The sequence below is a fragment of the Pongo pygmaeus genome, chromosome 8 (assembly GCF_028885625.2).
Source record: "Pongo pygmaeus isolate AG05252 chromosome 8, NHGRI_mPonPyg2-v2.0_pri, whole genome shotgun sequence".
Lineage (NCBI taxonomy): Eukaryota > Metazoa > Chordata > Mammalia > Primates > Hominidae > Pongo > Pongo pygmaeus.
The window spans coordinates 39,020,631-39,035,143 of record NC_072381.2 but is presented as its reverse complement, the minus strand read 5'-3'; positions in this window follow the sequence as shown (position 1 = coordinate 39,035,143).

Below are 14,513 nucleotides of genomic sequence, written 5' to 3'. Positions count from 1 at the left end.
GGCATGGGCAAAGACTTCATGTCTTAAACACCAAAAGCAATGGCAACAAAAGCCAAAATTGACAAATGGGATCTAATTAAACTAAAGAGCTTCTGCACAGCAAAAGAAACTACCATCAGAGTGAACAGGAAACCTACAGAATGGGAGAGAATTTTTGCATCCTACTCATCTGACAAAGGGCTAATATCCAGAATCTACATTGAACTCAAACAAATTTACAAGAAAAATACAACCCAAACAAAAAGTGGGTGAAGGATATGAACAGACACTTCTCAAAAGAAGACATTTGTGCAGCCAAAAGACACATGAAAAAATGCTCATCATCACTGGCCATCAGAGAAATGCAAATCAAAACCACAATGAGATACCATCTCACACCAGTTAGAATGGTAATCATTAAAAAGTCAGGAAACAACAGGTGTTGGAGAGGATGTGGAAACACTCTTCTTGTAGAATCTTTGAAGGGACATTTGGGAGCCCATTGAGACCTGCGTTGAAAAGAAAATATCCCCAAATAAAAAGCAGAAAAAAGCTAGCTGTGAAACTGCTTTCTGACGTGTGAATTCATCTCACAGAGTTAAACCTTTGTTTTGATTTGGCAAATTGGAAACTCTCTTTTTGTAGAATCTGTGAAGAGATATTTGGGAGCATATTGAAACCAGGTGTGAAAAACTGAATACCTACAGATAAAAAACTAAAAAGATGCTATCCGTGGAACTGCTTTGTGATGTGTGGATTCAACTCACAGAGTTAAACCTTTTTTTTTATTTAGCAGGTTGGAAACAAACTTCTTGTAGAATATGAGAAGGGACACTTGGGAACCATTTGAGGACTATGATGAAAAAGCAAATATCCCCACATAAAAGCTAGAAAAAAGCTGTCTGTAAAACTGCTTTATGAGGTGTGGATTCATCTCTCAGTTGTAAACCATTGTTTTGATTCAGCATGTTGGAAACACTTTTCTTGTAGATACTGTGAAGAGACATTTGAATGCCCTTTGAAGTCTATAGTAAAAAACCGAATATCCCCAGATAAATACTAGAAAGAAGCTATCTGTGAGACTGCTTTCTAATGTGTGGGTTCACTAACAGAGTTAAACGTATGTAGTTATTCAGCATGATGGAAACACTCTTATGGTAGAATCTGCAAAGGGACATTTGTGAGCCCCTTGAGGCCTATGGTGAAAAACTGAATATCCTCAGATAAAAACTAGAAATAAGCTCTCTGTGAAAATGCTTTGTGATGTTTGGACTCATTTCACAGAACTAAACCTTCCTTTTGATTCAGCAGGTTGGAAACACTCTTCTGGCATAATCTGTGAAGGGACATTTCGCTTCCCTTGGTGCCTGTAATGAAAAATCGAATATCCATAAATAAAAACTAGAAAAAAGTTACCTGTGAAAATGCTTTGTGATGTGTGGACTCAAATCACATAATTACACCTTTCTTTTTGATTTAACAGGTTGGAAAAAAAACTTCTTGTAGAATCTTCAAAGGGACACTTCAGAGCCCATTGAGGCCTATGGTGAAAAACAGAATATCCCCAGATAAAAACTAGTGAGAACTTATTTGTGGAACTGTATTGTTATCTGTGGATCCAACTCTAAGAGATAAACCTCCTTTTCGATTCAGCAGGTTGGAAAAACTCTTCTTATAGAATCTGCCAGGGGCAGGTTTGAACCCATAGAGGCCCAAGGTGAAAAACCAAATATCCCCAGAAAAAAACTCTTAAGAAGTCATCTGTGATGCCTTCTGTTGTGTGGATTCATCTCACAGAGTTAAACCTTTCTTTATTCAGTAGGTTGGAAACTCTTTATTTGTAGAATGCATGAAGGGACATTTTGGAACCCATTGTGGTCTATGGTGAAAAACTGAATCTCCCCAGATAAAAATGAGAAAGAGGCTATCTGTGAAACTGATTTGCGATGTGTGCATTCATCTTACAGTCTTAAATTTTTCTTTTGATTCAGCAGGCTGGAAACACTTTTCTGGCAGGATCTGCAAAGGGACATTTGGGAGCACATTGAAGCCTATGGTGAAAAACTGAACATCTTCAGATTAAAAGCATAAAGATGCAATCTGTGAAACTGCTTTATGATGTGTGGATTCAAATTATAGAGTTATACCTTCCTTTTGATTCAGCAGGTTGGAAAAAAGCTTATTGTATTATCCACAAAGGGACATTTGGGTGCCTATTGACACATATGGTAAAAAACTGAATACCTCCAGATAAAAACTAGAAAAGAAACTATTTGTGACAATGCTTTATTTTGTGTGGATTAATCTCAAAGAGTTAAACCTTTTTTTCATTTTTTATTATTATACTTTAAGTTCTAGGTACATATGCACAACATGCAGGTTTGTTAGATATGTATACATGAGCCATGTTTGTGTGCTGCACCTATTAACTCGTCATTTACATTAGGTGTATCTCCTAATGCTATCCTTCCCCCTCCCCCCCACCCCACGACAGGCCCCAGTGTGTGATTTTCCCCTTCCTGTGTCCAAGTGTTCTCATTGCTCAATTCCCACCTATGAGTGAGAACATGTGGTGTAAAACTAAACTTTTGTTTTGATTCAGCAGGAAGGAAACACTCTTTTTATAGAATCTGCAAAGGGACATTTGGGAGCAAATTCATGCCTATGATGAAAAACCTAATACCCCCAGATGAAAACTATAAGGAAGTTATCTGTGAAACTTCTTTGTAATGTGTTGAATTAACTCACAGAGTTAAACCTTTCTTTTGATTCAACAGGTTAAAACACTCTATTTGTAAAATCTGCACAGGATCATTTGGGAGCCCATTGAGGTGTATGGTGAAAAACAGCAAATCTTCAGGATAAAAGAAGGAAGAAGCTATCTGTGAAACTGCTTTCTGATGTGTGGATTCAACTCAAAAATTAAATTTTTCTTTTGACTTAGCAGGTTGGAAAGAAATTTCTTTTAGACTCTGTGAAAGGATATTTGGGAGCACTTGAAGACTAGGATGAAAAACCAAATAGCCCCAGATAAATATTAGAAAGAATCTATCTGTGAAACTGCTTTGTGGTGTGTGCATTCATCTCTTAGAGATAAACCTGTCTTTGATTCAGCAGGTTTGAAACACTCTTCTTGTAGTATCTACAAAGGAACATTTTTGAGCTCCTTAAAGTCTGTGGTGAAAAAATCAAATATCTTCAGATAGAAACTAGAAAGAAGCTAAATGCAAAACAGCTTTGTGATGAGTAAATTCATTCCACAGAGCTAAACCTTTCTTGGATTCAGCAGGTTGGAAAACCTCTTCTGGTAGAATCTTCTAAGGGACATTTTGGAACGCTTTGAGGAAAATGGTGATAAACTGAATATACCGAGATAAAAACTAGGAAGTAGCAATCTGTTAAACTGCTGTGTGATGCGTGGGTTCTACTCACAGAGTTAAACATTTCTTTTGATTCTGCATGTTGGAAACACTCTTCTTGCAGAATCTTTGTAGGACTATTTTGTTCCCCATTGAGACTAGTGGTGAAAAACCGAATATCTCCAGATAAAAACTAGAAAGAAGCTATCTGTGAAACTGCTTTGTGACGTGTGGATTCATCTCACAGAGTTAAACCTTTGTTTTGACTGAGCAGGGTGGAAAAACTTTTTTTGTGCAATCTGCAAAGAGACATTTGGGAGCACACTGACGTCTAGGGTGAAAAACTGACTACTTTCAGACAAAAAATAGAAAGAAGCTATCTGTGGAACTGCTTTGTGATGTCTAGATTCAACACACAGTGTTAAACCTTTCTTTCAATTCATAAGGTTGGAACCAACTTCTTATAGAATCTGCAAAGGGAAATTTGGAAGCCATTTGAAAAATATGATGAAAAACAAAATATCCCCAGTTAAAAACTAGAAAGAAGCTGTATGTGAAACTGCATTATGAGGTGTGGATTCAACTCTCAGAGATAAAACATTCTTTTGATTCAGCGGGTTGGAATCACTATTTTTGTAGAATCTGTGAAGAGACATTTGAAAGTCCCTAGAGGCCTTTGGTGAAAAACCAAATATCCCCAGATTAAAACTAGAAAGAAACTATCTCTGAAAATGATTTGTGATGTGTGGATTCATCTCATAGAGTTAAAACTTTCTTTTGATTCAGCAGGTTTGAAACAAACTGTAGAATCTGTGAAGGGACATTTGGAAACCCATTGAAGCCTATGGTAAAAAATCGAATTTCCCTGGATAAAACTAAAAAGAAGTTATCTGTGAAACCGACTGTGATTTGTGGATCCACCTCACAGAGTTAATTTTTTTTATTATTATTCAGAAGGTGAAACCCGTTGCTGTAGAATCTGCAAAGAGACATTTGGGAGCAAATTGAGGCTTTTGGTGAAAAACCGATTCAATTCACACTCTTAAGCCTTTATTTTGACTCAGAGGGTTGGAAACACTATCTTGTAGAACCTGTGAAGGGACATCTGGGAGACTTTTAGGGCCTAAGTTGTAAAACCAAGTATCCCAGAAAAAAAACTAGAAAGAAGCTATCTGAGAAACTCCTTTGCCATGTATGGATTCATCTCACAGAGTTAAACATTTCTTTTGATTCAGCATGTTGGAAAAACTCTTCTGGTAGAATCTGCCAAGAATCTGTTGAGACCTATGTTGAAAAGCTGAATAACTGCTTTGCTCTGATGCAGCAGGTTTGAAACACTTTTCTTGTAGCATCTGTGAAAAAAACATTTGTGAGCCCGTTGAGGTCTATGATGAAAACCTGATCACCTTCAGATAAAAAAGAGAAAGAAGCTATCTGTGAAACTGCTTTTTGATGTGTGGATTCATCTCACAGAGTTAAATCTTTCTTTTCATTCAGCTGATTGGAAACCCTCTTCCAGTAGAATCTGTGAAGGGAAATTTGTGAGCCTATTGAGGCCTAAGTTGAAAAATTGAATATCCCCAGATAAACACTAGAAATAAGCAATCTCTGAAACTGCTTTGTGTTGTATGGATTCATCTCACAAAATTAAACCTTTCTTTTGATTCAGCAGTTTGGAAACACTCTTCTTCTAGAATCTCGAAGGGACATTTTGAAGCCAATTGAGGCCTATTTTACAAAAGAGAATATCCCTAGATAAAAACTTGAAAGAAGCTATCTCTCAAACAGCTTTGTGATGTGTTGATTCATCTCAGAAAGTTAAGCATTTGTTTTGACTCAGAAGGTTTGAAACACTCTTCTTGTAGAATCTGTGAAAAGACATTTTGTAGACTATTGAGGCCATTGGGAAAAAGTGAATGAATATCTTCAAATAAAAACTAGAAAGAAACTATCTGTGAAACTGCATGTTTATGTGTGGATGCAAATCACTGGGTTGAACTTTTCTTTTGATTCAGCAGGTTGGAAACATTCTTTTTTTGTAGATCTCCAAGGGGACATCTGTGGGCTCATTGTGGCTTACGGTGAAAACCCGAATATCCCAAGATAAAAACTAGAAAGAAGCTATCAGTGAAACTTCTTTGTGATGTGTGGATTCATATCACAGAGTTAAATGTTTCTTTTGATTCAGCAGGTTAGAAACACTTTTCTTGTAGAATTTGTGAAAAGATATTTGTTATTACATTGACACTTGGGGTGAAAAACCAAACATCCCTAGATTAAAAACTAGAAAGAATCTATCTATCAAACTGCTTTGTGATGTGTTGATTCAAGACACAGAGTTAAACTTTTCTTTTGATTTAGTAGGTTGGAAACAAACCTTTTGTAGAATCTGTGAAGGGACATTTGGGAGTACATTGGGGCCTATGGTAAAAACCCAAATATCCCAAGATAAAAACTAGAAAGAATCTATCCATTTAACTGCCTTGTGATGTGTGGATATGTCTCACAGGGTTAAACTTTTCTTTTGATTTATCAGGTGGGAAACAGTTTTCATGTAGCATCGGTGAAGGCACATTTGGGAGTCCTTTGAGGCCTCTGGTAAAAAAGAGAACATCCCCAGATAAAAATTAGAAAGGAGCTATCTTTGAAACTGCTTTATGATGTGTGGATTCATGTCTGAAAGTTAAACTTTTGCTTTCATTCAGCAGGTTGGAAAGAATCTTCTTGTAGAAACTGTGAAGGGACATTTGGGAGCACACTGACACCTATGGTGAAAAACCAAATATCTCTAGATAAAAACTAGAAAGAAACTGTCTGCTAAACAGCTTTGTGATGTGTGGATTCAACTCATAAAGTTAAACTTTTTGTTTCATCAGGTTGGAAACACTCTACTGGTAGAATCTTCTAAGGGGCATTTAGGAACCCACTGAGGCTACTAATGAAAAACTGAATATCTCGAGATAAAAACTATAATGTAGCTATCTTTGAAACTGCTTTGTGATGTATGGAGTCATCTCACAAATTTAAATCTTTCTTTTTATTCAGCAAGTTGGAAACACTCTCCCTGTAGAATCTGTGAAGGGAAATTTGAGAGCTTTTTGAAGCCTATCATTAAAACCCAACTATCCCTAGTTAAAAACTTGAAGAACCCTATCTGTGAAACTTCTTTGTGATGTGTGGATTCAACTCACAAAGTTAAACCTTTCTTTTTATTCAGCAGGTTAGAAGCACTCTCCTTGTAGAATCTGTGAAGGAACATTTGAGAGCTGTTTGAGGTCTATCATTAAAAACCAACTATCTCTAGTTAAAAACTTGAAGAAAGCTATCTGTGAAACTGCTTTCTGATGTATGGATTATCTCACAAAGTTAAAGCTTTCTTTTTATTCAGTAGGTTGGAAACACTATATTTGTAGAATGTGCGAAGGGACATTTGGGAGTCCATTGAGCCCTATGGTGAAAAACTGAATATCTCCTGATTAAAAACTATAAAGAGCCCTCAGAAATAACCCCGAATATCTACAACTATCTGATCTTTGACAAACCTGACAAAAACAAGCAATGGGGAAAGGATTCCCTATTTAATAAATGGTGCCTGGAAAACTGGCTAGCCATATGTAGAAAGCTGAAACTGGATCCCTACCTTACACCTTACACAAAAAACAATTCAAGATGGATTAAATACTTAAACGTTAGACCTAAAACCATAAAAACCCTAGAAGAAAACCTAGGCATTACAATTCAGGACATAAGCATGGGCAAGGACTTCATGTCTAAAACACCAAAAGCAATGGCAACAAAAGTCAAAATTGACAAATGGTATCTAATTAAACTAAAGAGGTTCTGCACAGCAAAAGAAACTACCATCAGAGTGAACAGGCAACCTACAAAATGGGAGAAAATTTTCACAACCTACTCATCTGACAAAGGGCTAATATCCAGAATCTACATTGAACTCAAACAAATTTACAAGAAAAATACAAACAACTCCATGAAAAAGTGGGTGAAGGACATGAACAGACACTTCTCAAAAGAAGACATTTATGCAGCCAAAAGACACATGAAAAAATGCTCACCATCACTGGCCATTAGAGAAATGCAAATCAAAACCACAATGAGATACCATCTCACATCATTTAGAATGGCAATCATTAAAAAGTCAGGAAACAACAGGTGCTGGAGAGGATGTGGAGAAATAGGAACACTTTTACACTGTTGGTGGGACTGTAAACTAGTTCAACCATTGTGGATGCCAGTGTGGCGATTCCTCAGTGATCTACAACTAGAAATATCATTTGACCCAGCCATCTCATTACTGGATATATACTCAAAGGACTATAAATCATGCTGCTATAAAGACACATGCACATGTATGTTTATTGCAGCACTATTCACAATAGCAAAGACTTGGAATCAACCCAAATGTCCAACAATGATAGACTGGATTAAGAAAATGTGGCACATATACACCATGGAATACTATGCAGCCATAAAAAATGATGAGTTTGTGTCCTTTGTAGGGACATGGGTGAAATTGGAAATCATCATTCTCAGTAAACTATCACAAGAACAAAAAACCAAACATCAACATATTCTCACTCATACGTGGGAATTGAACAATGAGAACACATGGACACAGGAAGGGGAACATCACACTCTCGGGACTGTTGTGGGGTGGGGGAGGGGGGAGGGATAGCATTGGGAGATATACCTAATGCTAGATGACGAGTTAGTGGGTGCAGCACACCAACATGGCACATGTATACATATGTAACTAACCTGCATATTGCGCACATGTACCCTAAAACCTAAAGTATAATAATAAATAAATAAATAACTACAAAGAAGCTACGTGTGAAACTGCTTTGAGATGTGTGGATTCAGCTCACAGTGTTAAACTTTTCTTTTGATACAGCAGGTTGAAAATCCTCTTCTGGAAGAATCTGCTAAGGGACATTTGTGAGCCCATGAAGGCCTATGGTGAAATACCAAATATTTCTGGATAAAAACTAGAAAGAAGCTATCTGTGAAGCTCCTTTGTGATATGTGGATTCATTTTTACAGAGTTAAAGGTTTCTTTTGATTCAGCACGTTGGAACCACTCTTTTTCTATAATCTGTGAAGGAATAGTTGGGGGACAATTGGGGCCTATGGTGGACAACAGAATATTTACAGATAAAAACTAGAAAGAAGCACTGTGTGAATCTACATTGTGTTTTCTTGATTCATCTCACAAGGATAAACCTTTCTTTTGATTCAGCAGGTTGAAATCACTCTTCTAAGAGAATCTGTAAATAGACATTTCAGAGCTCAATGAAGCTTATTATGAAAAAACGAATATTCCAGATAAAAACTACAAAGAAGCTGTCAGTGAAACTGTTTTGCAATGTGTGGATTGATCTCAAAGGGTTAAACCTTTCATTTAACTCAGCAGGTTGGAAACCCTCTTTTTGTAGAATCTGCAAAGGGACATTTTGGGGCTGAGACCTCTGGTGAAAAACTGAATATCCCTAGATAAAACTGTAAAGAAGCCATCTGTGAAAGTGCTTTGTGACGTGTGGATTCACCTCACATAGTTAAACATTATTTTTTTAATTCAGCAAGATGAAAACACTGTTTTTCTACTATCTGTGAAGGGACACTTTGGAGTTCTTAGAATCCTATGGTGAAAAACATAATATCCCCAGATAAAAACTAGAAGGAAGCTATCTTTGAAACTTCTTTGTGATGTGTGGATTTATCTCAGAGTTAAACATTTGCATTGATTTAGCAGCCTGGAATTTGTGAAGTGACATTTGTTAGTACATTGATGCCTTGAGTGAAAAACAGAATATCCCCAGATAAAAACTAGGAAGAAGCTATCTGTTCAACTGATTTCTGATATGTCAATTTAACTCACAGAATTAAATCTTTCTTTTGATTTAGCATGTTGGGAAGAAAGTTCTTGTACTATCTGCAAAAGGACATTTGGGAGCCCATTGAGGCCTATGCTGAAAAACTGAATATCCCCAGATAAAAACTATAGAGAAGCTGTCTGTGAAACTGCATTTGAGTTAGCAGGCTGGAAACACTCTACTATGTGGTATATGCATTCACCTCACAGAGTTATACCTTTCTCTTGATTCAGCAAGTTGGAAAGACTCTTTTTGTAGAATATGCGAAGAGGCATTTCAGAACACATTCACACCTATGTTGAAAAACAGAATATCCCCAGATAAAAACTAGATAGAAGCTGTCTGAGAAGTTGCTTTGTGATGTGTGGTTTCATCTCACAGAGGTAAAGCTTTCTTTAGATTCTGCAGGTTTGAAACACTACCTGTGAAGGGACATTTGTTAGCCCATTCAGGCCTATGATGAAAAACGAATATCTTCAGACAAAAACTAGAAAGAAGCTATATGTGAAACTGCTTTGTTATGTGTAAATTCATCTCAGAGAGTTAAACCTTTATGGCATTCAGCAGGTTGGAAATCCTCTTTTGGAAAAGTCTAGGAAGGGACATTTAAGAGCCAATTTATGCCTATGCTGAAAAACTGAATATCCCATAAAAAACTAGAAAGAATCTCTCTGTGAAACTGCTTAGTGGTATATGGACTCAATTCAAAGAGTTAAATCTTTCTTTTGATTCAGGAGGTTGGAAACTCTCTTCTTGTAGAATCTTGAAGGGACATTTGGGAGACCATTGATGCCTGTTCTTCCCAGGCTCAAGTGAGCCTCCTGGAACAAACCATGAATAGATGCAACCACAGATACACACTGCCATACCTGGCTAATTGTTTTTTTTTTTTCTTTTTTTGTAGAGACAGGGTTTAGCCCCATTTCCCAGGCTCGTATTGAACTCCTGAGCTCAATTGATCCACTCTCCTCAGCCTCCAAAACTGCGGGATTTCAGGCATGAGCCACTGAGCCTGTTGGAAAACCTCTTCTGGTAGAATTTGGAAGGTACATTTGAGAGCCGATTTACGCCTATGCTGAAAAACTGAATATCCCCAGAAAAAAAAAAAAAAAAATAGAAAGAAGCTCTCTGTGAAACTGCTTTGTGATGTGTGGTTTCAACTCACAGAGTTAAATCTCTCTTTTGATTCAGCAGGTTGGAAACACTCTTCTTGTTGAATCTTTGAAAAGACATTTTGGAGACCATTGAGACCTGTAGTAAAAATCAAAATATCCCAAGATAAAAAGTGAAAATAAGCTATCTGTGAAACTGCTTTGTGATGTGTGGATTCAACTCACAGAGTTAAACATTTCTTTTGATTTGGCAGGTTGGAAACACTCTTTTTGTAGAATCTGTGAGGATATATTTGGGAGCACATTGACAAATGGGGGAAAAAATGAATACCTCCAGATAAAAACTAGAAAGAAGCTATCTGTGAAACTGGTTTGTGATGTGTGGATTCAATGCACAGAGTTCAATATTTCTTTTGATTTAGCAGGTTGGAAATAAACTCTTGTAGAATCTGCAAAGGGACATTTGGGAGCTATTTGAGGACTATGTTGAAAAATCAAATATCCCCACATAAAAACTAGAAAGAAGCTGTGAAACTGCTTAGTGAGGTGTGGATTCATCTCTCAGAGATAAAACATTCTTTTGATTCAGCTGGTTGGTAACACTATTCTTGTAGTATCTGTGAAGAGACATTTGAACCCCCTTGAGGCCTATGGTGAAAAGCCATATATCCCCAGATAAAAACTAGAAAGTAGCTATCTGTGACATTTCTTTGTGGTGTGTGGATTCATCTCACAGAGTTAAACCTTCACTTTGATTCAGCAGGTTGGAACAATCTTCTTGTAGAATCTGCAAAAGGACATTTGGGAGCTCAGTGATGCCTATGGTGAAAAATTGAATAAATTCAGATAAAAAGTAAATAGATGCTAATTGTGAAACTGCTTTGTGATTTGTAGATTCAACACACAGATTTATACCATTATTTTGATTTAGTAGATTGTAAACAAACTTCTTGTAAAATCTGTGAAAAACATTTGGGAGCCCATTTAGGCCTAGGGTGAAAAACAGAATATCCCCAAATAAAAACTAGAAGGAAACTATTTGTGAAAGTGCTTTGTGATGTGTGGATTCATCTCAGAGCTGAACCTCTGTTTTGATTCAGCAAGTTGGAAGCACTCTTCTGGTAAAATTTGCAAGGGACATTTCAGAACTTATTGAGGCCTATAGGGAAAAACAAAATATCTACAGATAAAACTAAAATGAAGAGACCTGTGAAATTCCTTTGTGATGTGTGAATTCATCTCACACAATTAAACCATTCTTTTGATTCAGCAGGATGGAAAGAGTCTTGTAGAATCATGTTGGTAACAAACCTTTTGTACAATTTGTGAAAAGACGTTTGGAAGCCCTTTGAGGACTATGGTGAAAATCCAATATCCCCAAAAAAACTAGAAAGATGCTATCAGTGAAAGTGGTTTGTGATGTGTGGATTCATCTCAGAGTTAAACCTTTCTTTTGATTCAGCAGGTTAAAAATACTCTTCTGATAGAGTCTGTGAAGAAACATTTCAGAGACCATTGAGGTTTATTGTGAAAAGCCAAATATCCCCAGATAAAAACTAGAAAGAAGCTATCTGAGAAACTGTTTTGTGATTGTGTGGATTTGTCTCACAGAGTTAAACCTTTCTTTTGATTAAGAGGGTTGGAAACACTCTTCTTGTAGAATCTGCAAAGGGACATTTAGGAGCACATTGATGCCTATGGTGAACAACCAAATATCCCCAGATAAAAAGTATTAAGAAGCTATTTGTGAAACTGCTTTGTGATGTGTGGATTCTACTCACAGAGTTATACCTTTCTTTTGGTTTAGCAGGATGGAAACAAACTTCTTGTAAAATCTGCAAAGGGACATTTAGTAGTTTATTTGAGGCCTATGGAGAAAAACCGAATATCCCAAGATAAAAACTAGAAAGAAACCCTGTGAAACTGCTTTGTGATATGTGGATTCACTCAAAGAGTTAAACTTTTGTTTTGATTCTGCAGGTTTGAAACATTCTTCTGGTGGAATCTGCTAAGGGACATTTCAGAGCCCATCTAGGCATATAATGAAAAACAAAATATCCACAGTTAAAAAATAGAACAAAGCTATCTGTGAAACTGCTCTGTTATGTTAGGATTCATCTCACAGAGTTCAACCTTTCTTTTTATTCTGCAGTTTGGAAACACTGTATTTTTAGAATGTGCAAGGGCACATTTGGGATCCCGTTGAGGCCTATGGTGAAAAACAAAATATTCCCAGACAAAAACTAGAAAGAAGCTATCTGTGAAATTGCTTTGTGATGTGTGCATTCATGTAACAGAGTTAAACCTTTCTTCAGATTCAGAAGGTTGGAAACACTCTATTTTTAGAATCTGTGAAGTGTTCTTGGGAAACCCATTGAGGCCTACTGTGAAAAATTGAATATCCCCAGTTAAATACTAGAAAGAAGCTATCTGTAAAACCACCTTCTGATGTATGGATTCATAACACAGAGTTAAACCTTTCTTTTTTTTGTTTTATTTATTTATGTATATATGCAAGTATTTATTTGTTTTTATTATACTTTAAGTTCTAGGGTACATGTGCACTATATGCAGGTTTGATATGTAGGTATACATGTGCCATGTTGACTTGCTACACCCATCAACTCATCATTTACTTTAAGTATTTCTCTTTATGCTATCCCTTCTCCAGACCCCAACACTCTCACAGTCCTTGGTGTGGGATATTTCCTAGTCTGTGTCCAAGTGACTTCATGGTTCAGTTCCAACCTATGAATGAGAACATGTGGTGTTTGTTTTTTTGTCCTTGTGACAGTTTGCTGAGAATGGTGGTTTCCAGCTTCATCCATGTCTTTGCAAAGGGCATGAACACATCCATTTTTATGGCTGCATAGTATTCCATAGTGCATATGTGCCATATTTTCTTTTTCCAGTCTGTCATTGATGGATATTTGGGTTGCTTCCAAGTCTTTGCTATTGTGAATAGCGTCACAATAAATATACATGTGTATGTGTTTTTATAGTAGCATGATTTAGAATACTTTGTGTATATACCCGGTAATGGGATTGCTGGGCTAAATGCTAATTCCAGTTCTAGATCCTTGAGGAATCACTATACTGTCTTCCAGAATGTTTCAACTAATTGATGCTTTCACCAACAGTGTAAAGTGTTCCTATTTCTCCACATCCTCTCCAGCATCTGTAGTTTTCTGACGTTTTAATGATCACCATACTAACTGGCATTAGATGTTATCTCATTGTGGTTTTGATTTGCATTTCTCTGATCACCAGTGACGATGAGCATTTTTTCGTGTGTCTATTGGCTGCATAGGTGTCTTCTTTTGATAACTGTCCGTTCATATCTTTTGTCCACATTTTGATTGTCATGTTTATTTTATTTCTTGTAAATTTGTTTGAGTCCTTTGTAGATTATGGATATTAACCCTTTGTCAGATGAGTGGATTGCAAAAATTTTCTCCAATTCTCTAGGTTGCCTGTTCACTCTGATGGTATTTTCTTTTGCTGTGCAGAAGCTCTTTAGCTTAATTAGATCCCACTTGTCTATTTTGGCTTTTGTTGTCATTTCTTTTGGTGTTTTAGTCATGAAGTCCTTGCCCATGCCTATGTTTGCCTAGGTTTTCTTTTAGGGTTTTTATGGTTTCAGGTCTAACATTTGAGTCTTTAATCCATCTTGAATTAATTTTTGTATAAGGTTTAAGGAAGGGATCCAGTTTCAGCTTTCTACATATGGCTAGCCAGTTTTCTCAGAACCATTTATTAAACAGGGAATCCTTTCCCCATTTCTTGTTTTTGTCAGGTTTGTCAAAGATCAGATGGTTGTAGATGTGTGGTGTTATTTCAGAAGCCTCTGTTGGGTTTCATTGATCTGTACCTGTTTTGGTACCAGTACCATGCTGTTTTGGTTACTGTAGCCTTGTAGTATAGTTTGAAGTCAGGTAGTGTGATGCCTCCAGCTTTGCTCTTTTTGCTTTGGACTGTCTTGGCAATGAGCACTTTTTTTTTTGGTTCCATATGAACTTTAAAGTAGTTTTTTCCAATTCTGTGAAGAAAGCCGTTGGTAGCTTGGTGGGGATGGCATTGAATCAATAAATTACTTTTGGTAGTATGGCCATTTTCATGATATTGATTATTCCTATCCATAAGCATGGAATATTCTTCCATTTGTTTGTGTC